This window comes from Diadema antillarum, unplaced genomic scaffold (assembly GCF_040938485.1).
Source record: "Diadema antillarum isolate AM-2024a unplaced genomic scaffold, OU_Dant_1.0 seq00000041_RagTag, whole genome shotgun sequence".
Lineage (NCBI taxonomy): Eukaryota > Metazoa > Echinodermata > Echinoidea > Diadematoida > Diadematidae > Diadema > Diadema antillarum.
The window spans coordinates 1,185,777-1,210,035 of record NW_027271153.1 but is presented as its reverse complement, the minus strand read 5'-3'; the positions used below and the strand labels follow the sequence as shown (position 1 = coordinate 1,210,035).

Below are 24,259 nucleotides of genomic sequence, written 5' to 3'. Positions count from 1 at the left end.
TGGCCAATGTGAGAAACTGATGACATAATGCAGCACATGCGTCTTAGCTGCACAGACACCTGCTTCAACAGGAAATACCAGATAGCTGTACTCTTGAAGAAAGACAGGAAAATGACCCATGCAGCCTGTACCTGTTGATAAACATGATGAAACATTCCAAGGACCATACATACTTCCGAAGGGAAGGAGGGTGGGGGGGGGGGGGGGGATGGCTTATTTGGAGAAAGTTAGCTAACCATAAATTTGCGGTGAGGTTATTGTGGAAGAAACAAATAACTTGATTTCATTGCCCATGAATGATTTATGAATAGATTGTACGTTAGAAGGCACAGATACAGAGCGTGTGTGTGTATGTGTGTGTATGTGTGTGTATTAGCATGCATTTTTATGTGCATAAAGATAGAATATAACTATATCTGTATCTATCTATTTATCTATATATCTATCCATATTTCTATCCAGACATATTAGAGAGAAGTGAGAGAGAGAGAGAGAGATGGGGGGGGGGGGGTCGTATAGAGAGGGGCAGGAAGGGAGAGAGAGTGTTGGTACATGCTCTATTCCATCAAAGCTATTCACTAGGAAATTGACATTAACATTGGAATGCAAATCATTCAGGCAGTGTTTCCTAATGTAAGTTGGCACTCAGCAACTATCCATTCTTATTTCTTTCTTTTCATAAAGGTCATATTTGAAACTGGTCTGATTTGAAAATAGAAAATGCAGTACAATATCAGTTACTTGCTTGTTTTTGCTATCCTTTTTATTGCTTAAAACTGGAAAATATATCTTCAACACAAACATATTCTTATTAGTCAGTAGATATTATTCTTATTTGCATCCACAAACTCTTAACTGGTGCTTTCAATTTATCTATGCTTTCTAATATTAAGTTTTTGCATATAAGAGGGTCAAGTCATATTCAATATTCACTTATGTAAGGACCTGTGTCCCAGCAAATAAAAGCGTCAGTCCTAGTGACATTTTCAAGTTCTGCCGTCGAAGTTGACAAACATTCTTTGAACTGCTGAAAGCAAAAAAAAAAATCCGAAAAATCTCGATGTCTGTTTTTGATGTGGGCACATGCACATAGATGAAACATGACATTGCAGGATTAAAGATGATGAGATGACAAGTATTGATATAAACCTGACAGAGTGGGCTGAGAAGTAATCTTTGTGGTATCTCCATGTGGTAATTGTGGATTGTCCACTAAATGTTTCAACCCCCCCCCCCCTTCACACTGGAAGAGTAAGAGGGCAAGCATCAGTTGCTGTGCAGTCTCTTCTGTAAAGACTTTTTTAGATATGTGAACAGGGTCCTGTTGCCTACAACCTTACCAGTGGCATCAAACATGACTTGATATGTAACTTTGCACCCACTCAACCAATCAGAATTCTGCATGTTAAAGGGACTGTACAATACTGGTTGAGGTAGGGATTCATGTTTTGAACATTCCTAAGTGAGGTAATGAAAAGCCTCTTATGAAATATAAAAGAGCATGTAATTTTAAGAAGGATTCAACATTTATTTGATGAAAATTGGTTTTCAAATGGCTGAGATATCCAAAAAAGTGCTAATAATAAAAGGCGACATGCCCCAACTTTATTAGTATCTCTTTGTTTTACCTTGTTTTTGGATATCTCAGCCATTTCAAAGCCGATTTTCATCGAATAAACTTTTGATACCCCTTAGAACCGCATGTTCTTTGACATCTCATAGAGTGGTTTCTGAATATCTCACAAAACGTCAAAAGCTATATCTTCACCTCGACCAGAACTGTACACACCCTTTAAATTGATGTACTTGTGACTGTTTGTGCTTCGCCTTTGATCACTGTTTCCTAAGCCGACAGGGTCCTCATGATCGCACATCCTGTTTTCACATCTAATTTTGATGTACAGTTTGTGCTGATATGTGATTCTGCTCTGCATGTGCTTGTTCATATGCCATCAATGGTTCATTTTGACAAGTCATTTACATTCTTTGTATCTTGAAAGAAGTACATGCAAGTAGAATGTGCTGTTTTTCTATGGGATTTTGTTATTGTAGTCAAGATTGAGAAGACAGTATGTATCTGAAGAGCCACACATATACTAGTAGTGCATACCCAAATCATTATTTTTTGTGTGTATCTGTGTGTGTATTTCCCTGGCAACATTTTGTATACACCGTGAATGTCTACCAGAATATGTTAAAAGGAAGTGATTTCATTACGTAGAGAAATTCATCAAGTCTTATCTTTTATTATCTAATCAAGAAACTGTTCGTACTGCTAATGAATGTACACATTTGAAATAGAATAACCAAAAAAAAACCCCCCAAAAAACAACAACAACAAATGAATGTTATTAGCAATTCAGTCTCAAAACTTTGTAACCTTTGCATTTCATTGGTTTATAGCCCAGATATCTAAGGTGGACTGCATAGAAAAAAAAAAACTCAAATATTGTCTTTTCCTTCTGCTTCTTCACTTTCATCTCCTTCAATTCTTCTGAAATGATTTTTATTCATCTCCATTTCCTTTTCCCCTTTCTTAGTTAAAGCAAATAAAACACATGTGATGGATGTTGTATTCCACTGAGCTATCTCGAAGAGTCACCAAAAAAAAAAAAACTTCCAAGTTTATGGGGGCGAAATCTTGGCGAGATTATGGTAATCCATGATGGGAAAATTCCCCCCATATTTTATTCAGATCCTCTGTCTCATCCAGCGGATATGGGAAGCTGGACTGGGATTTGGATGTAGGGGGAGGTGGAAAATAAATCCCTGTGTTTCCTCGAGATAAAGATAATTGATTTTTTTTTTTTTCCTTGGATAGCATGCTAAGGTTGTCCAAGGCTATCTGTGGGCATGCTGCGGAAAGGGCACAAAAGTTGACCATTTTCCTAGTGTTGTTGCTTTATAGTTTGTTTCATGTTAGGTTGAGAAATTTTCCTCATTCATAACACCGATTGCTTTCTCAAATGCAAAGAATCTGAAAAGATAATATTGTGATGGTTTACAATTACAACTCATTTCCCCACTTGAATTCTGTGATTGTTCAACATCTCTGACTTAGAAGTACTGTTTGTCACTTTGCAATCCAATCTGAAGTAGATTTAATGTTCTGGATATTGACAAAAGATGGTCAAAAAGCCCTTCATATGATATTTTATATAACACATTTATAAGACATTTTTTTCCAAGTTAGGATTTATTCAGGATAGTCTGATTCCTATTTAGATATTTGTTAGCAAATTCATTTGTCTTTAAAGACAACATGCATAGGTATGATATCATTATAGATTTATGTTTGTATGTATGTGTGTGTATGTGTGTGTATGTGTTTGTGTGTGTGATCAGAGTCAAAAGAAAAGGAAAAAAAATCCCTCCTGAGAAGTTGAAGTGATAGGAAGCCATCAGAGTAGTTTGTGGCTGCACTACGAGTTGGAAAGTTGTGATGCACTTGACTCCTATTCCACTGTTTATGTGGGCTGTCCTCAGTCAGAAGTCAATGCACTGGCGCTCTCAAGAATCCTCTCCGAATGAAATATCTGAATGAGGCAGGAGGTTAGAATAATGGGTAGACTTCTCACGTAAATCATGTCCCCGCATAGCGGGGCAACCGGTCATGCCCCGTTTACACTTGGCAGATTATACCTTCTGTAGCCTGAGGGTAGAACACTACGACGCTAGCTTTAGTAGTGAGAATGTTTTGGATTTGTTTGAGAATTGCAGTTTATACTAAAGTATTCTATGTGTGTTTTGCTCTTTGCCTTGTTCTAAGATACTGATAGATATTGATTTAAAAAAAAATCAAAATATTTATCAGGTACCAAATGGTGCATAGCTCCTCATTCATTCCTGCAGTGAATTTCTTTACATCAGTTGACGGTGATAGATTATTTGAGAATGATTTGATTTGACGATAATTTGATTTGATTGAATGGGTGTAATAAGGAAAAGAGGATGCTACCCCCTAAAATCTGGCTAAGTGTGAGAGACCTTATTGAACTCAAACTGTTGTTTTTAATGTGACCAAGCAGATAGACAAAATTTGATGCTGGTTTTTATGAGTTGATCGACTATTTGTAGCCCTATATCTCTTGATATGATGTGATTATGATCACTTTAAACAACATCACAATGATGGTGTTACATGCTATTATGAAAAAGCATGATATAAAGTTGTATTATTATTATTTTATTATTAAAAAGTACTATAAGCAACATTATAATTCTTCCAGTTGAAATTTAGCTGTCCCCCTTCTTCCAGACATACGAGAACATGCCATAGCATATACTACAGCAGAAAGTTCCGAAACACGGAAATAAAGTGTGCACTCCCAGTGTTGAATTAAGCAGCTGTCGTTGTATCTGATGTAAACAAACCCCATTGCTGCCGTACAGACGTGACTTTGTGCGCTGTTTGTTGACCCAACATGTGCCTACAACTCTCCTAAAGATAATACACGGATATTGAAGATGTCCAGAATTTCGGAAAAGGGGGGAGAATGCGTGTTGAAAGTTGAAGAAGCAGTCCAAGAAATGAAGCCTGGAAGACACTCTGCTGTCATCGACTGAAAGGTTTGGAAAAGTAGGTCACTGGGCTATTTTCAGTTTGTGTCGAGAGCGATTAATCCTGATCGTGATAAATTTTCGCCTTTTATGGAATAACAGAAACCTCCTTCAGCCAAACACAACCCAAGCAAATGAAGACATAACAATTTGGGGATGTCATTGCTCTGGTAGCCGTTTATGTTATCCAGAATGATTTATTTTTGCTGCGAGTAAATTCAGTGGTACAGACAGACCCGTATGATGTTCATTTTTCCTTTATGAATGTACTTCATTCAGTGAAGTATTCTTCCACTCAGAGAACAGAGAAATGAAGATATGAATAACAGAATTCAAATCCTGGCAACCTTGAAAATTTTTTCATTTGGTATAAGGTTGAGCATTCACTTAAAAAAAAAAAAAAAGATTAATATCTAGTGTGGATTGGTTAGTATGAAATTGTGATAAGTTGTCTTTGATGAGGTGCTGATGGCCAAGATTTTCCGTGTTGACCTCAGAATATGCATTCAGCTTGATGACAAGACATTCGAGAACAGAATGGACAAACAGAATTATCAAAGGAGTGTGGTTGGATGAGTTTATGTAACAGTTTCAAGACTGGCTCATTTCACAGCTCTCCATGGTAAATTGCAATAATTGCAATAATTGTGACTTCCAAGAGTGACCCCGCTGAAATATGTGCTTTGTTTGCTTCGTGGTGATCTCTCCCCTCCCCCTCCCCATCCACATACCCTACCTCTTGTGCCCCACCCCACTCATTTCCCCCTACCCCCCCCCCCCCCAAAAAAAAAGAAGAAAATCTTCTGCACTTGTGTCTTGCCACCAATCATCAGGTCAGTTGCTCCTTCCGCTCTCAGTCAACTCTGGGTCTCTAGCAATAAATCTCCCTGGCCTGATGGCTGTGACCTTGTTCTTCTCTCCCTCATATTCTGGGGCAGATAGAAAACTTCTCCTCTGTCCATACTGGCACAGCCTCCTTGAAGAAGTATCCCTCAAATCCTGATATAGCCTTCCTTCCATCAGGTTGACTGCTCTTTAATCTCTGACGATAGCGTCTGTGAGCGATGTTGCCATTTGTTGTGTATCACATTCTAGGAATATAGTGACAATGCCAATTTGATGAAAGCAACCAGTTGTGACACATTCTGGACAAACATCAGGATCCTGTACAATTTCGAACTAGTTCATGCATATGAATCATCTATTAAATGGATGTTTCTTCCAACACCCTAATGGACGTTCAGGCGAGGCCCACGTAAAGGCCCCTCTAGTACCTTCAAGAGGCAAGTGCCCAGTGGCTGTATTTGACTGAATGTGAGTTGAGGTATTTCGGACGAGTGAGCATGTGGGTTTGTAGCCCCTATCAGCATTCATGGGCACCTCAGTGTGGCTTGACAGATGCTACATCTGTGATGTCATCTAGGTGATTCCTTCATCCCCTGATTTTGAAGTCTTCAATAGGAATTAATGATATCGGTATAATCTGCTCATGATATATGTATCATGCCAATAACTGTGCCAAAGTTTTTATCAGCATAGTTTCTAGAGCAAACCACTCCATCCCCACGAGTAAAAGAAAATGATGAAAGAAGAGTTTGGTGAAGATGGCAACAAAGAGAGGAACCTCTGAGGTTTCCAGAAGGTTGGTGTCGTATAGCATACAAGACAAGCTTTGCGAAAAGAACTTTATAGTCAGCGCTGTCAAAAGTGTTTTAGATGTGGATGTTACTCTCTGAAAGACTATGTGCTATACTAAACCTTGCACAGAGGTAGATAGATCGATAGATCAATAGATAGATAGATAGATAGATAGATAGATAGATAGATAGATAGATAGATAGATAGATAGATAGATAGATAGATAGATGGAGGGAGGGAGAGAAAAAGGAGGAGCGAAAGATGACAAGTTAAGAAAAGCATACATCACACCAAGGTGGAGGTACTAAAGAAAATTAAAAATGGTTGTATCTTGAATTGAGACTAGCATTTACTGTCTGGTAGCTGCCGTAAGGGGAGGGAGGGCAAGAGTGCTGCACTCTATCCCAGTCTCTATCCCATGCCCTGGTTCTATCCCATTAGTAGTCTTATCAGCCAGTATAGTCCGTTAGGGTCAACACTTTGCTGGAATATTACGAGCTATCGTCACCATCATGGCTTACACTTGTGTTTGAACAACCCCCGGTGATTGTGCGGTAAGTCGCCGATTTGCTGTTGTCTCTATAGAAAGTGATATTGCAGAGTAATGAATCATTTGCAGTTTACTAGCTTTTCAGTGACTTCTTCCCGTCTTGGTTATCTATCACTACACGGCAGCAGCCTACAGTATGCAAGATGAGCATTTTAAAGATGTGCAAGTGCATTGAACCTTACGTGTCATGCAAAAGTTGATGCTAGTCTCTAAAAGCTTGACATAGGGAATACTATTCTGAAATACACACATCACATGTTTTACACCTGTTGTTGGTTTTTTTTTGAAAGCTTTTCGTCATACATTTTAAATTCTAACTCTGGGCTTTTTTGCTCCTAGAATCTTGAGCTTACAGAAAGTAGTACCTTAATGAAAACGTCTTGTGGTAATATCCTGACACCTTGTGTTTAACAAACCGCAAAACCAATTTGATGCAAATATTGGTATATGAATCAAGCCGTATCTACCGGTATGTATTCATAGAGCCTCTGTGCCAATCATGTGCCTTTTGTTTTTGCAATGAATGTTTTTCTTTATGTCCATACTCTTGGAATCGGTCCAGAATCTTTGTGTTTATATTTCACATGCATCCACACTACGTACGTTTATGTGGGTTTTTTTTTTCTTTGTGGTGAAATGAATGTAGTAGGAAATTTACCAGAGCAATGAAGCTTCTTTCAAGAAATGACAGGTAGGGGATATGAAGCAGTAGATCAGTCATAATTACTTTGGTATTGGGCAAATAATGAGATAGTGATTCTTTGATAGTCACAGACATCTCAAACATTGGGGGGGGGGGGGGGGATGGAGACTCTGTGAAAAGTGTACATACAGTTCAAGGCCATATATAGCCTTTTTCTTCTCAGCACATGGTTGTTAGCTTCAGAGGAATGTATTAAGACTTAAAGAAAATTTTCGCTAAGTTCTTTATTTTATAGTGACACACATATTCTTTGCATTCTCATTGACATCCTGTACAAAGAGTTTGTTTGTATAGTGTTAGTTAGTTTGTTTGTTTTTTGGTTACCAGGTGCTGAAAACTGTTGGGAGGGGGGGGGGGAGATATCTTCACGTATCTTTTATGCAGTGTACATGTAATATTGTAATGTGTCTTCAAGTTGAATAGTGTTTTGTAGTCATAAGGTTCCCATTTCCCACCTGAAAGCCTCTTAAATATTGAGGGTTCCCATCTCTGAAGTATTACACAGAGATGATAAGCACTAAGACAGCCTTGAAGTTTTGATACCCAGAATATGTATTTCTATTGCCACAGTTGTAAGTCACAACTGCGTAAATACTTTCGTTCTTCCCCTCAGAGAAACAACAAATATTATTTCGAGTACCCACCCAATTGTTTTGATGGTGATATGATATATAAATGAGTAACAGGATAGGCCCTTCGTGCAAGAAATGCAGGCATTTGTGCAATTCTCCGGTGGGAAATGGCAAATGTTGTACACCTCCCTGGAGTTAGTTATTCAGAGTGGCAGGGACACGTGCATCTGCAGAGTGAAATATTGATGATGGCGAAGAGTTATGATGTGTTGTTAATCGTTCACAGCTGAGGAGAAGCATGCATGTTTGCATGCCTCTCAAACTGTATGTGCTCTTTTATTTTTTGATGATTTGTAAAGAAAAGATGACAAGTAGCATTTCAAGGCATGACTACTTCTACCTCATCTTCTTCTACTAATTCTGTTACTACAGCTGCTGCCAAAAGGACTTCTATGATTACTGATGCAGTATTTAGGCCTACAATGCAAGTGCACTTATAAACCTCTTCTGTGTAATCGCTCTCTCCCTAATGTTTTGTATATTTGAAAAAACAACTAACAAACAGATCTTCTCAGATTAAGTGATGCATGAGAAAATGGTGACAAGCCCCTTAATGATCAAGCTGACTTGATAATACCAAGGAAAGAAAATGATAGAGTGGACATATGACAGTTATGATTCTGAAGTTGAAAGCTAAAACATAGATCTCAGAAGAAGTCAAAATACATTTGTCACCATTTTGAATTTGTTTGCAATATATTGAAAGGGTCTACAAAAAAATTAAAAAATTGTCTGGCTGATGCAATTCGCCAAGATAATGTGTCATTTTGAAGTCATTTTTTAGATCAAAAGTGTAAAATAATTTCACAATAATAAGTACACGACTTTAATTCCAGAAGCGCCCTTCCTGTTCAGAAGTGAGTGGGCAGAATGTTAATGGGATGATGATCGTTTTGTGCTCTTAAAATCACATGCAGCTATCAAGCTGCAACATGCAATTCACTCTGGCAGGCTGGATACTGCTGTGGCCTGACATATAGAAATCGAATGTGAAACCTTACGTATTAACCATGATGATCAGGTATGCTCCAAGATTCTAATACTTCTTGGCTTACCTTTTTGGGTAATATTTACCATTTTTGTTGTTACTCTTGTCTTCTGAAATTGTGTTATCACAGCATTGTGTCATGCATAAATGCACATGTCTCGTTTTTAGAGTAAAATGCAACAGTTTCTGCAGACATATGGAACTAAATTTAGAATATGCCTTTAAGTTTTGCATGTCTCAGATGGTGATACCATCTGTCACGAGCACATGCAAATTGAATGAAGCAACAATGCCATCATCTCATAACTTTCCGCTTGGTCTGTATATATGATAAATAATAGTATACAAATGCGTTATTAGCTGGTACTACCTACCGCTACAACCTTCTTTTCATTTGAAAGTTATCATTGTAAAAAATTCACAACTCAACAATACTTCAATCTAGAAATTTTTTTTTCCTTTTGCATTTCAATTAAAAAAAAAAGGAAATGATACAATAACTTAATGCGCCTTTTGCCAAGAGAAGGCATTGTGTATTGTTTTACAAAAATGAAAAATTATATTCATTATGGCATAACAAAGAATGAGCGAAGATTCAGAATCACACATCACACATGTAGACCATGCAGATATTGGGGGGGGGGGAGGGGCAAGAAAAAAGGGGGGTGTGGAATACCAAGACTTAAGGAGCGTTCCTCCTCTAAGCCCCTTTTTTCTTTTGAAAATGTCAATCAGGGCTTGTTGACTCCCTTTTCTGGTATTGTTATTGTTGTAATTTCTGCCCTCTCCTCTGCCATGCTTAACCTACATAGGCTAATCCCCTTCCTAACAGATTCCAGCCTCCTGGAGCCGCTGACCTCTCGGTCAGTGACACCTTGTCCCGAAACCTGCCTGGGTCCTCCCGTCTCTCCGTCTTGGGGAAACCGTTTCCACCAGTCCCAAAACAAGAGCCTGAGCATCCACCACAAATGAACGGGGACCTGATTGCGATTGTCTCTGCAAGCGAGACTGAAGTTTTGCGGAGAGAAAGTTTTTGGAGGAGTAACTTGAGTAACATGTGACATTTGCTCATATTCTTCAGGACCTTTCTTGAACTTGGACACTTTCACCTCTGTGTAGAAGAGAGAGAGAGGGGGTATAGGTAGCTGGTAGTGACATCTATCATTCTTGAAAACCTGCAGTAGCCAAGGTGCTGACAAACAGGATATTCTCCATTCCAGTCACAGAGCAAGGCTGAAGCTGCAAACAGGTGCGGTGGCAGTCGCATTGTATGTAAAATTCTCGCTTGTAATCATTTTGAAATGGACAATTTTCACCGTCGATACTTTTACCATGTCAAGTCACAGTTTGCTGAAAATCCATCATCAAAGTTCAGTTGGAAGTCTAGGTTCAGGCATGTAGTATACATGTAGAGCAGATAAGCTTGAACCCTTTCTATGGTTAAAGTTTCGGAAGGAGTTCAGGCTGTGAAATCAAACATCTATTGTACTGAGAGCGTGTAAGACTTCTTTCATGGCAGATTTGTAGGAATGCAGAATAGAAGACATAGCATAATTTTGCTTGTCTCAAATAGGCCTACACAGACAAATCTTTAAGACATAGTGCCATCAAGCTCTCAGAGTTTGAATTCCTTCCCAACTAACTTTGCATAGGTTACTTATATAATGGAGTTCTCAGGTACATGTACTAAGTAATTTTGTGTGTTACCACTGAGCACTGTCGTATCAATGTCAAGTTGAGGTCAAACTGTGTAAAAAGTCAGTGATCAAAATCAACCATCAAACCAAAACGAGAATAGAAAACTTGACTTTTGACCAACAGAATTGAGCATTAAATGCCTGTAATCTGCATATTTCATATTATAAATGCTGTCTTTTTTTTCATACTGAAGATTTAGTGCTTGAAAAGAACCAAGAATGATATAGAGTAGACATTCCGTGCTGATTCCTGAGGCTGTCTACTTTTACTGTTTATCAGTTTTAAACATGAGAAGGATTTTATCCTTGTGGTAATGTATTAGCTGCAGTACTTTTTTACTGCACAGTGTATCATTGACGCCACAAAGTGTCATCGATATCTCGGTGTTTTAAACGGATGTACCATCATGTGCTATGACGTCTTGAGGGGTAAAAAAACCAGGATCTATTGGAAGCAGATGAATGATATCCAAAAGGATATGGAGCAATTTGTGCAGGTCTGCGTTCATGGTGTCAGATTAACACTTCACTGTGAATGCATGTACAACTTGTACCTTCCTAAATGTTTTTCGTGTGGCTCTACCTCATGTACCTCTTCCTCCTCCCTTCTATAATGCTGAAATAATATCCTTTTGTCATTATTGTCATTGTGCACAATATGCAGTCTAGCAGTGATTTGTCTGTCTTGTACACTACTACTGTGTCCCATTTACTCATGTACATGGCTGGGAGTTTACACCGTGGACAGGTAGGCCATGTTGAGCACAGTACACATGTGTTGACAATTCGTGATCTCAAGCGTTCGAGACAGGTCGAAGAAAGAGCAAACTACAAGTGGTGGATCTTTTTTTCTACTGTCTGGAACGTGGAAAGTGGAGATTGTTCTGAAAGTTTGTGAAAGGAGGGACTGTGTCGGGACTCCCTGGGTAGCAACATAAAACCCTGAGCCCGAGGCTAGTAAACACAGTTACTACGCCTACAAGTCTCCTGGTGAGGTCTTGACAAGTTACAGGCAGTGCCAACGTGGATGTCTGCATCTGGGACCAAGCCACAATGCGACCTGGCGCTGTGTAAAATTGTGTCACTAGCAGCCATGCAGGCTATACATGGAGTAATATTAGACTTGGATTAGAAACCAAAACAGACACCCGAAGCTGTAAGACACGTGCTTCTGGCTGGTAACATTATTGGGGCTTGGTAGTGATGGAGCTGCCAGGGTTATTGAATCCTTGAAGCGTGTAGATGATAACAGTTCCAGGAATATGTAATGTATTTATGATGAGGTCATTTGTTTCGGTTAGATATTCATAACACACAATGATTTCAAGGAGCAAACTACATATTTAAATATACAAAGGTATATCATTTTTTTTAATAGATAAACTTGGAATCATTCCCATATGTTCTTTGGGTTTGTGTTTGTATTTGGTGAATATTTACTCTTTTTTTTTCTTTTTTGCCTTTATTCAATGATGTGTCTAATTCTATGAGCTTTATATTTTTGTAATTTCCATTTAGTGGTCTTATTGTGACATCCCCCCAAAAAATTGAGCATTTGTTCTTCTCTGAGGGATGTGATTGTTTTTACTGTACATTTGTTATGTGAGGATGGTTAGTGAGACCCCCCTCCCATATTTACAAAATCTAAGATTGAATGTTGGACACTATGATGAATATATAGAATACCAAAGTGATGATGTCACAGTCTTTTGTTCTAGCTGGGCTTGGATCCAGGTGCGAGCATGGTTAGCAACAATAGTGTTCTCAGATATTTAGGCCAGGTGAGGTTGTTTAGCACCGGTTTCCATGGTGATGAATGGCTATGACATCACACTTTGGTAATATTGTCAACATTTATTTTTCTTGTCAGCTTCCCAATGTGTTTTGAATGTAGGAAACATGTCGGTGTTCCAAGTAGAGCTGAATAATCATAGTCACAGGACAAAAATGAAAAAGTATGTGTCGGGGAGGGGGGGGGGGAGATTGATAAGATTTTGATCCGATGTTCACATTAATCCTCTTTCCTGTCTGATGAGTGATTGTCATGCGTTTGACGAACTTTGAGACAATGCCAAGAAAGAACAGGTTCTCAGTGTATGCCTTTCTCTCTATCCCAACCCCCCTCACCCAAATTTCTCAGAAGTTGAACAGCAGTGTTTTTGAAGGAGAATGACTCCGACTGTTGTGATGTGATGCAGCCGAGGCGGATCTTCTAAATTATTTGCCATCAGATGCCAACACATATGTGAAAAAGCTGATGTTTATTTACAAATTAAAAACTATCTAAGTGAGATCATGGGTTAATGACATCGTGACATCAATCGAAATATGATACAGTATCCAAGGGAGTATTTATCAACTCACTTCTGGCGCAGAAATATTCAGGTTTCCAAACAACTTTCAGGGAGTTTTGGGCAGTTGATAAATGCAAAGCTGTTTTGATTTTGATTAGTATAGGGTTCGAAACACATTTCTGAAACACCCAAAAAAGTGCAATCACAAACGCATTTGAGCCAGAGACGCATTTCTGCAGAGTTGATAAATGCAAAGTCGTTTTGAAATGCATATACTCGGACCTGCCTACCCCAACTACTGCATAGAGTGAAGCTGCACAGTGACAAGGCCTCCCAATCGACTCACGACAGAGTTGATAAATGCAACAACTGGAGAAACGCAATCCAAAAGGCATTTGCAAACATGTTTTGATAGTAGGTATTAAAGCGTGTTTCAAACTTGGGAATGTTGCTAAATGCAGCCAATGTGCCAGCAACATTTGAAATATTGCACTATACCCTCGGATGGACTCTAACATGTGTATCTCAAGGACAGTCTCTGGACATGATATACTGTATGTGACATTTTGACAGACGCATCACAATCCATTACAATCTCTGTGTTTGTCATGCTGTCACAAAGTAATTCAATACAAGGATACAAATGCTACATGGAATAACTACTGAATAAACGAACTGAAAGGAAAAAGAAAGACAACCCTAAGTATAGCAGCTGTACTTTGCGAGAAAGAGAGCTATGTTTCGCTCAGTGTCTTGCCGAGTGTGTTGTACTATGTGTAAAAGCATTAGAATTGTGAACACCAAGTCGGTATCTCTGAAATGCCGTAGTGAAGGAGATGATGATAGCTTCAACATGATTTCCTAATGATTCATTTCTTTTGATTGGTCCCCGCGGCGGCATCCGATAATGACTGGGAATTGTGAGAGAGTGCGAGAAATAATTCATCACCAGATAAGTCTGCACTCCCTTATCACCTTTGCCTAGAGAGAGGAGACAGGTATCCCCCTTATTCCTGGCCCTGATTGATTTTCCTTCCGTCACAATGCATGTCTGCATGAAAAACCTCTAAAGCTTCGCTCTTTTGTGGTCCAAAGATGTTGCCGCTACCACAATGATATCCGAAGCCGTGAATATTGACTGAACTTTAATGTGGCATTGAATTTATTGCAGCACAGATAACCCCCTCCCCCCCCCCAAAAAAAAAAAAAAACAGCAACAACAACAACAACAACAACAACAACAACAACAACTACTCATGATTATAATGCAGTGGCTTCTGTGGAATGAAACAAACTGCTTTACTTTGATTGTATTTTGAGCAGATGAGTCAGCTAATGCAAAGGTCATATTTTGTATCTGTTTCCCATACATATGGCATATATGTCTTTTTTTTAAAAATATTAATTCTTTGTTTTTATAATCAAAACTTTCGGGTTTCAGTCCAGAAGCCATCGCAATGCCTCAGCGTAGATTTATTTAATTTCTCCTGCTCACATTGCCTGAAAGCTGATGAAAAATATTGTCCTGTCATAATTGTAGTTTGGGTTCCTTAAGGTTTTCTGAGTCATATTTAAGTTTCTTCCCAGTGAAATATCAAAAAGAGCCTTTCTTTCTCTCTTTAGAACAAAAAAAAAATCTATTGCCCTTAGGGCTTTTGCGAATACCTGTAGTAGTTTGTCTCCTCAATATTTTGGTTGTCTCTTCATTTGTGGGTTCCCCTAATTTGCTATTTGTGTATGCCTTCCCAATTTATGGACAGGATGACAAAATGTCCAGTAGAGGCTTCAACGTTTTGATGATTTGGCAACAAGAATAGGAAAAGTTCTTGGAAGCACCTCGGTAAAGTTTCTTTGTTTGTTGAGGTTCAGTTGAGATAATACTATCTATTCCTTTGTGTTCCTCACGTGACCATGACTTTGATGAAAAATAGATATACTCAATGACTTATCATGCGTTAGTGTAATGAACCTATTACCTCTCCAGTCTTTCCAATTACACAGTTCGAGAGGAGAGGGCCAGGTATTGGAGGGGGGGAAAAAAAGAACGAAAACAGAAAACAAAAACCAGACATTCGTACTGGCAGTGGAGAGCTTTTCACTGTAATGCGATTTGCTTCCAGTGTGCCTGCCGTTGCAGCGGCCGCCACCGCCCGATAATGAGATGCTTATTACTTTTGGCGCAGTGGATGATTATTTGTCGTAGTTGGTAGATTCGTTGTACTTGTCGCGCGAATGCTGAAAGCCACCTCAGTCATGTGACCCGGTGAGCGTATACATACATTTGTAGGTCTCTCTTCCGCACACTTCCGGGTAGTCTGAGGTGAAGGTCATCGTCAAAGTGATGGCAACAAATGAGACGGAACACTGACCCCCAAATCAGTGGACAGATCACACATTTCACTAGTGGTCATTGAATTAAAACATACATATCCTTAACACATAACATTTATATGGACATGAAGGTTTTACGTTTAGCTGAAATCATGAAATATAAGGGATTTATCCCAAGGGGGGAAAAGTTTATGTCAGATGATACATAGAAACATAGTCTCTGGTCAGTGAAAATCTGATCAAATCATACAACAATAAGATATTTTGTTTACTTAGATTCTATATCATTGTGGTTCCTTAAAATTTGTGTATTTGGTTTTCCTTTGTAATACTCCTTACTATGGACCTCAAAATGCTTGATCAAGCTCACCTTTCTTTGGGAGCATCTTTTAAGACTAGACAGTAATATTTCCCAAATCAGAAAGAAAGAAAATGGCTAATATTCCATTTATACATGAAATGTTCTTATGAGTTTCCATACCATGCACACTACAGAGTTTTCTAGGCCAGAGTGTGGTTTACACAACAGCGTAACTTTCATAAAATAAGCCTTCCTTATGAATATTTTCAAGCCTGTTCAAGTATTCAACAAGTTACAGCAATTTTGGTAGCTCCTTGCGCAATAAAAAGGGGGTATTGATCACAAGGCTGTTGAAGATAAGTACAAGTACAATGTGGTTAACCCGTTGAGGACGGGCTGATTTTGCTATAACACACATTTCCCATAGACACCTGCACGAGTATACTCAGGACTAGTCTTCAACAGGTTAAGCATGTCATATCTACTCAAGATATCTTCCTAACTATTTTTCCTCCAGCAAGAGGAATGTAATCCCCTTACATCCAGGTATAGATTATGTTTCATATTTACAAGGTGATACAGGGGATAATAACTTTGCTAAGTTCTGGTCCATTTTGAAACTTTGCAGTGGCTTAACTACATGTAGATGATGAATGCCACATAATTTATTGTCTGATTATCTCGTTAAAGTGCACAGTGAAAGAGGCAAAGCATATATCTGAAGTTTTGATTATGGAAAAAAAGGCTTGGAGGAAAACTGTGTAGTGTCTGAATAGATACCTAATGGCTAGATTATGTAGGGTAATTACTCTCCATGTATTTATTAAGACATTGATGGATATGAGCCGTGAATGAATTCTGAGTACACACAAGCACAGGTATATGCCATAGAAACATACATTTATATATGTCTGCCTTGATGTATCTCTGCTATAGCCTAAGCAACTGCCCAGGATTTTTCTTTCTCTCTCTCTCTCTCTTTCTCCCTGTCTCTACTTGATATTGTTGAAATAACATGCTACTGTAGGGTATTTGCTCTGTTTTCTTTTTTTTTGCTGTACTTTTTTTAATGTTTCGTTGTTTTTGTTGTTACCTGACACTTGTTCCTTTCTTTATTATTGTATATGCCGTTTGTATGTATTTCTGCTATTTTTATTTTGTTCATGGATTTGCAGAAGAACAGCTTTGCTGAAGCAAATTGCCGTGATTAAATAAAATAAACTGAACTGAACTGAACTGAGCCTAGCCGTAGGAATTGGAAACAGTGTTTTGGTGATATATATATATATATATTTTTTTTTTAAAGACATGAAAGATGACACCTGGGGGGCGTTTCATCAACGAGTTCGTCGGAGTTTTCACCGACGAATTTGCTATCAGCCAATCAGACCAAGGATTTCATTAGCTTTTAACAGTTGTCAGTGTAAATCCTTGCGTCTGATTGGCTGATAGCAAATTCGTCGGTGAAAACCCCCGACGAACTCGTTGATGAAACGCCCCCCTGGGGGCATTTCATGAAACGTTTTGGTCGGATATTTTTCTGACAAACTGTTACGAGCTACTGAAATCCTTGCATCTGATTGGCCAAGAGCAAATTTGTCCGACAACTTTGTCGGACAAAATGCTTCATGAAATGCTCCCCAGAAGTCTGATTACCTGAGTTCATCCTTAAGCATGTGTTTACCAGATCAAAAAATATAGAGAAATGAAGAGATTTGATGTGGAAAATAAGCACTATGTAGAAGTGTTTCATAATTTTAAAAGATGTACGAGAATCAACTTTCCAGGATATTCAAGAAATAGGTAGCATACAGGTTTGTTCATGGAATTCATTTGCCATAGAAATCAAACTTTCTTACAAATCAGGTATTCAAGCTCCTTGGAATGATGATAGTGGTCTCCAGTTTTCCTTCTGATTTTTTTTTCTTTGTTTCCTTTTTGTTTAAGAGGGGGGGGGGGGGGGTGGTGAAAAAGAGACCTGATCGTGAACATGACAATTATGCCAGTGAAGGTACATCTGAAGCAAAGGTTTTTAGTCATGACTTGATGGATATTACATTTGAGTTCACGCCTGAGTTGGCATTACCGAAGTGTAAAAATTAGTTTCTGAGAAATAAAAAGAGAGAGTGTGTGTGAGAGAGATGGCATTGAGCAGAGCTGAGAAATTGTGCTTGATGAGGAAGAAACTCGCTGTGCTGATAGATGACCTAGCAGTCCCAACCATACTGTTGCATGCAGTGAAATATGTGAAGTACTTTTGAATGATTGTTGAATAATGCAAATTAGAAGGGAAGTGATTGGCGATGAAGCCTTTTTTTTTAAATATCCCATTCAACCTCATCCAAAATGAATATCCAACTGTAATCAGGGTGACACTTGCAGTGTATGATAGCATGTGTGTTTAACCCGTTGAGGAGGGTTTGACTTTGCTACAACACGCATTTCCCATAGACACCTGCCTGAGTATACTCGGGACTCGTCCTCACCGGGTTAATGATGGAAAATATAGGTGGATGGTACCATTCACTCATGCTGTTGAAAGCAATGACAAATTGTCGGTCTTCTTTAAGGCTTAATTTGACAGAAAGAAGTCATATTTCATAATTGTCAAAACAGCGATTGTACTTCCAGATGGCCGGATAAATTCGACTCGTGCTCTCTTTACGGGAAAGACATTTCATTCTCCCTCCACTGAAGACAGATGTTGGCATGAAACGTGGACACTTTTTAGTCGGCATTTCAACGTGGCAGCCATACGCTTCATTTGTTCACGTGCAGATGGAACGGACGGCAGATTCTGCGTAGGAAGGGTGCGGTCTTTTCATGAGAGATTTTCTGTTTTTTTTAAATCATGTTTTCCTTTTGTGGCAATCACGTGCAATAGTGCTGTCATGTAGCTCATGTCATTGCTCCTCCTTTGAGGAAGAAACATTTGTATGCTTAATTTCTCTACCTGCAGGTTGTACCACCATTTTTCTTGCAGGCCAAACTGCCATCTGATCTGGACAAGAGCCCTCCCTGTCACTATCGGTGCAAATTACTCCCCCTCCCCACCCCCCACCCCCCACCTGGTGATGTCATCACGACATCACAGATGCATATTTCAGTCGGCTCCACACCCCCTTCCTTTCTCTTTCAAATTTGCAGAGAAAATGAGAGTCGAAGAGCAAGATACATACAGACAAACAAAAAAGTGTATTTGTTTTGCTTCTGCACTTGACAGTGCATTGTGCACTTGACAGTGCATTGAATTCATACAAATATCACCTATAAAATGCTGTTATTTTAATATGAATCCTAAAATAAAATCCTGTTTCTGATGCTTAAACATGCTAGGCAATTTAATTCCCTGGAATTTATACTGTGGCATTTTTTTTTCCAAGGAAAACATTATGCCCTTGTGTTAAAGCTTCTATTCTTTTTTTAATCTTAATTTTCGATATGATCTAACATTTGAGCTTTTGTCTCCACTTCCTGTGCATACCACGTATCACATCCAGTTGTACTCCATCACCTCACCTGTTACTATCTATAAAAATGCTGGTGTTTAAAGACCACATTGTATCACATTCTGAACATGTTGTTAGACTTGGTGATGCTGTAGCTGATATGCCAAATCACCATCATTAAGAGTTAGTTAAGACCATTGTCATTAAATTGACTTGGAGCACATATTCAGATAAGTGCTTTTAGAGTAAGAAATTGTGTGCAATATTTGCTGAAAGTGCACAATTTGTTTCTCAAATGGTTTACTAAAGCTCAATACACTGCTGATATTGGGCCCCGGAAGGGAGGAAGAGGTGCGCTGTGCATCATAGTGTGCCCAATGTGCTTGGAAGTTAGGCAGCAACCAACTGTATTAACCCGTTGAGGACGAGTCCCGAGTATACTCGGACAAGTGTCTATGGGAAATGCGTGTTGTAGCAAAATCAAACCGTCCTCAACGGGTTAAAAGATAAAACATGGTTAGATCAGGACATTCTCTTCAGATTGACACTGGGTGACATCAGCTTGCTGTGCTTGACTCTTAACCACCCCCCCCCCCCCCACCCATCACGACCAAACCCATGTACTAACACACACACACACACACACACACACACACACATACACACACACACACACTCATATTACCCTCACTCACCTTGTAACCGGGGCAAAGTCGTGGCATTCACCTACCAATCAAGCTCAATTATCAAATCGCTGGCAGGGTTATACCTCTGCTCGTGGAATGTTCTCTGTTGATGTCACTAGGCAATCATGGCACATCATGGTGGCCAGACCTCATAATAGTAAAAAGACACTTTCCATAGTATCCTGCAACACCACCTTTGCATCCGTTCACCTCCAGCATGTGTTTTAAACCGACAAGATCACATTCTGGCACGGGAATGAGGGAAGACGCGCCACAGTGGGGATAATTATGTGGAGGCTACACTTGCTCGAGAACAATGATTTTAAACTGGAAACATTCATACATATCTTATACAGGAGTGTACTTCTTGTTTTACATCTGTATGATCCCTTGATGAATGCGGGTATTCCACATAAATTGACAATTTGCTAGGAACAATGGAAGCTTCAGTGAAATACTACTACAACAACAGCTACATGTACAATAATTGCTACTACTACTACTACTACTACTACTACTACTACTGATGAAGATGATAGTATTACTAATGGCAAGAATTATTATCATGTGAAGAAATATAGGAATGTTTTTTTTTACATGTTCGATTGTTATCATTAGTATTGTGATTATGATTATTAAGTCATATTAACTCCTCATCATCAGTAATAACTTGGATATGCAAACCAAGCATAAAGTATTGGAATTAAGTGACCAATCACAGAACATGACCTGTGCACAAGCTGCTTACTGCAGATCACAGTTTTTGTGGTCCTGGACTGTTTTTGCCGAAATTAAGTAAAAATGAAGTTTAGTATAGGAGCTATATAGTATAAACTGAATGCCTTTATGGGGGATCGTCAAAACATTGTGTAAAAGTAGCCTTGAATGCAAGTCAACCAGTAAATGCCAATCCACTTATCATGGTATCTTGTATAGCCCTAATAAATTAATGATGATGATAATAATAATGATAATAATAATGATAATAATAATAATAATAATAATAATGATGATGATGATGATGATAATAATAATAATAATAATAATAATAATAATAATAATAATAATAATAATAATAATAATAATAATAATAATAATAATGATGATGATGATGATGATGATGATGATGATGATGATGATGATGATGATGATAATAATGATAATAATAATGATAATAATAATAATAATAATAATAATAATAATAATAATAATGATAATAATAGTAATAATCCATAATAAACTGATAACTTTGCAGCTTTATGTCAAAAGCCTTGCTTATCAGGCTAACCCTCAGAGTGAGTGCTACATGTAGGTATGCACTAAAAGGGGGGAAAAAAGAGAGAGAGTGGAAAAAAAAAACCAGAAGGACAGCAATATCACAAAAAGTTTGAGATCAGTAGGCCTGTACTGTTGTAGCAATGGTAGAGTACCTGTACAGTGTTCAGGGGTAGGTATAATGTATGGACATTGTCAAGTTGATTTATGAAGATTAAGTGTGATTGATGGACCTTTGCAAGATTTCCGGTAGAAAAAGGAGGACTCTGGTGCTTTGTTGACCCTGTGTGTTTTCTTTGACTAAAATCCTGAGAACTTCCTTCCTGGAGCAGATTTTTACAGTATTTTATCACCATGGTACCAGTGCCAATGTTTGGCTGGTTTTAAAAAAAAATGTGAAAATCAAGAAGAAAAAGGAAGGAAACAAAGCAACAACACATGCCTTCAATAAACCAGTGTCTGTTTTATTGCCTGTGGAATACTGAGTAGTATCTCTCAACGTTTGATAATAATTATGTGGAGATTTCAGCACTTTCAGCACTATGTAATGCCGGTGCATGAATAGACTTGTGTACATATAGTGCCGTCTGTTTGTTTGCTTGTTTGTTTTTGTCCAGTTGAATCAGCACTGTCTGCGGTAACCCATTCACAGCCAGTATAAATATGACATTCATCTGATTTCTCTCCTGTGAGCAAAAATTATGATTACTGAAAAATTCCAGCTTTTACAATGATTATATATAACCCTATATTATTGCATATCATATCCATTTATGTTACGGCACACTCCCCGTAAAGTTTTCTACTTTTAGAAATGTGCCCACAGCACGTTCAAATTGATCACATTGTTGTGTGTATACCTACGTATATTGTTTGCTGGAAACAGATGTCATTGAACTGAAGAAGTGAACTAAGTCATATCTCCAGTGGTAGTACTCATTATATTATGTCCATGACTTGAAGTTTTCCAGATGAAAAAAGACACAGGTTATTTCTGCAGTCAATCTTTTTCTTAATGATTTCTTTTAGCATCACATAATTCTATTTCTTCTTTCTTTCTTTTTTATTTGTATATTTCTGTCATATTTCCACATCTTCTTGTCTCACATTTTTTTTTTTTGGGGGGGGGGGTGGGGGTGGGGGAACAGTGTATTCCAAAGAGAGAGACTTGCAGAGTGTATTTCCAGACTGTTTTTACAGAGATGGCGTAATTTGATTGTCTTCTCACACACAAACTTAACATCATCAAAATGGGTGGGAATGTCTATACCATTGGTGGTGTGGATGGACAAAAGGCCACTCACAATGGCAGCTCATGTGTAAAGGCTATGATGTGTGTAAAAATTGTCTCATGTTTGTTCCAGCGTGGAGTCGAAAAAATACTGGATGCGATATATGGATGCGATATATTGCTCACCATGAAGGTTGTTGTCATACTGTGGTCTCTGGGGACCAAATATTTCCCATGCTCCATCCAGAACAAGGTATACCATGTTTCATTGCACATTCAAACATTGGATTTTGCCAAAATGTATGTATTTATGTGTCTGTTTCTGTGTCTGTGTCTGTGTGTATGTCTGTACGAATGTCTGTGTGTATGTGCATCCATGTGTCTCTTGAGACATGCCTACTGTGCTTGCAAAAGGCCAGATGATAAAAGCAGATCCATCACACTTTATTCTTTGCAAAGACACCGCCATCCAGCCGATGGATTCGCAATTCGTGTTCAAATTGCTTGAGTGGTATTGTCTAGACACATTCACACACACATACACGCACACATACACACACACAGAAGGGGGGGGGGGAATATGTATAATTTACGCATTGAATGCACAAGGCAGACAACAATAGCAGCGCCCACCAAAATGGAAATGTACGTGTTTCCCCGAGTCCGAGACATTCAGACATATAAATGATTGCTACGTGCTAGCGAGATATGCTCACTGTGGAGAAGTGGACTGGAAAATCATGCCTAGCTTGATCAAAATATGAGGGTATTCAAATGTAAAGAACCATGATATCAAGGAGGTGTGCAATGCCTTAGTATAGAGCTGAAAGATTATTGTTGACTGTCACTGTACCAGTTTGTTATATGATTTTCATTATTTTTTGTTCTTATGTTTTGTGAATACAGTGTATTATTCTTGTATTGTATTGTAAATTCGAGACCCTGTGGAAGAACAGTCTTATTTTGCAAATAATGAATGAATGGGTAATCCCCCGTTTCTTCTGTACGAATATTATGCAATGTATATGCAACTTGTAATGTGTTGATTTTTTGATCTGAAGACGGAAATAAAAACAAACAAACAAACAAAGTAAAAGTATGCTCTTGGAATTTTCGAACTTGAATATAGATATACAAATTTATGTACTACCTGCTATTGTAATACTGTGCCACGAGTCTCTCCGTATTTTGTATTTGTACTGTGTCTCCTGTTTATTCCATGTGACAGCATAGACATTACATTTTACATTGTTCAGTGACATCACAAACAGAGATTCCAACCCCTAAGCATTCCGCAAATGGGAGATTCTCTCATCTGGATCTCGTAGCAAGCGAACTGGACACTTCTGATTGCGCGAACATGCCAATATTGCATGCACGTAGCGCACTCACAAGCGCAAAGCACGATGTCCCGTGTGCCTAGGGTTGTTGATGCTCTCCACTGCTATCTTAGTCTTATTTTTGAACATTTATGACATCTCAGAAAGCTAAATTTTGAGTGGGAAAAATCACAGCTATGGTGGGATGAATGTAAAATCAAGCGGTAGAGTTAGAGTCTCTGGATAAAGAATGTTGAACAAAAATTTGCCCTGACAAGAGTTTAATTCAGTATAAATCCTGATACAATGATTTTGAATTGGAAATGTGTATCATCTGATGTAGTCCAATGAAATATAGGGGATTGGAGAAGAATCTAGTTTTGGGATCATGTTCTTACGATAAAGACTTGAACATGTGTGTATGAGACTGTATGTTTGTAGTGGATTTTGTGTATGGACAACGGCAATTCATTTAGTGGTGATTAACCCTGTAATCGCTGCAACATTTTCTGTTTTCAATGTATAGCCCATACATATATTTGGTTACTAGCAATTATCTGTGCCTAGATATCCACTTCACAAACAATTCTAATCACTCAAAGATA

At 38.4% G+C, this 24,259-nt stretch overlaps 1 protein-coding gene across 3 annotated transcripts in view; it reads left to right on the top strand.

The window, feature by feature from the left end:
* The window catches only part of LOC139725432 (oxysterols receptor LXR-alpha-like), a 258,092-nt gene that overhangs the window by 146,226 nt on the left and 87,607 nt on the right, over positions 1-24,259 (top strand). Inside the window, exon 1 of one of the 3 annotated variants that reach the window (XM_071636508.1) lies at positions 6,417-6,752. The exons of the other annotated variants lie outside the window; for them this stretch is intronic. The gene's annotated coding sequence lies outside the window, so the exon portion shown is untranslated. Of the gene's footprint in view, positions 1-6,416; positions 6,753-24,259 lie in introns of those variants that run through there. 3 annotated transcript variants of the gene reach the window in all.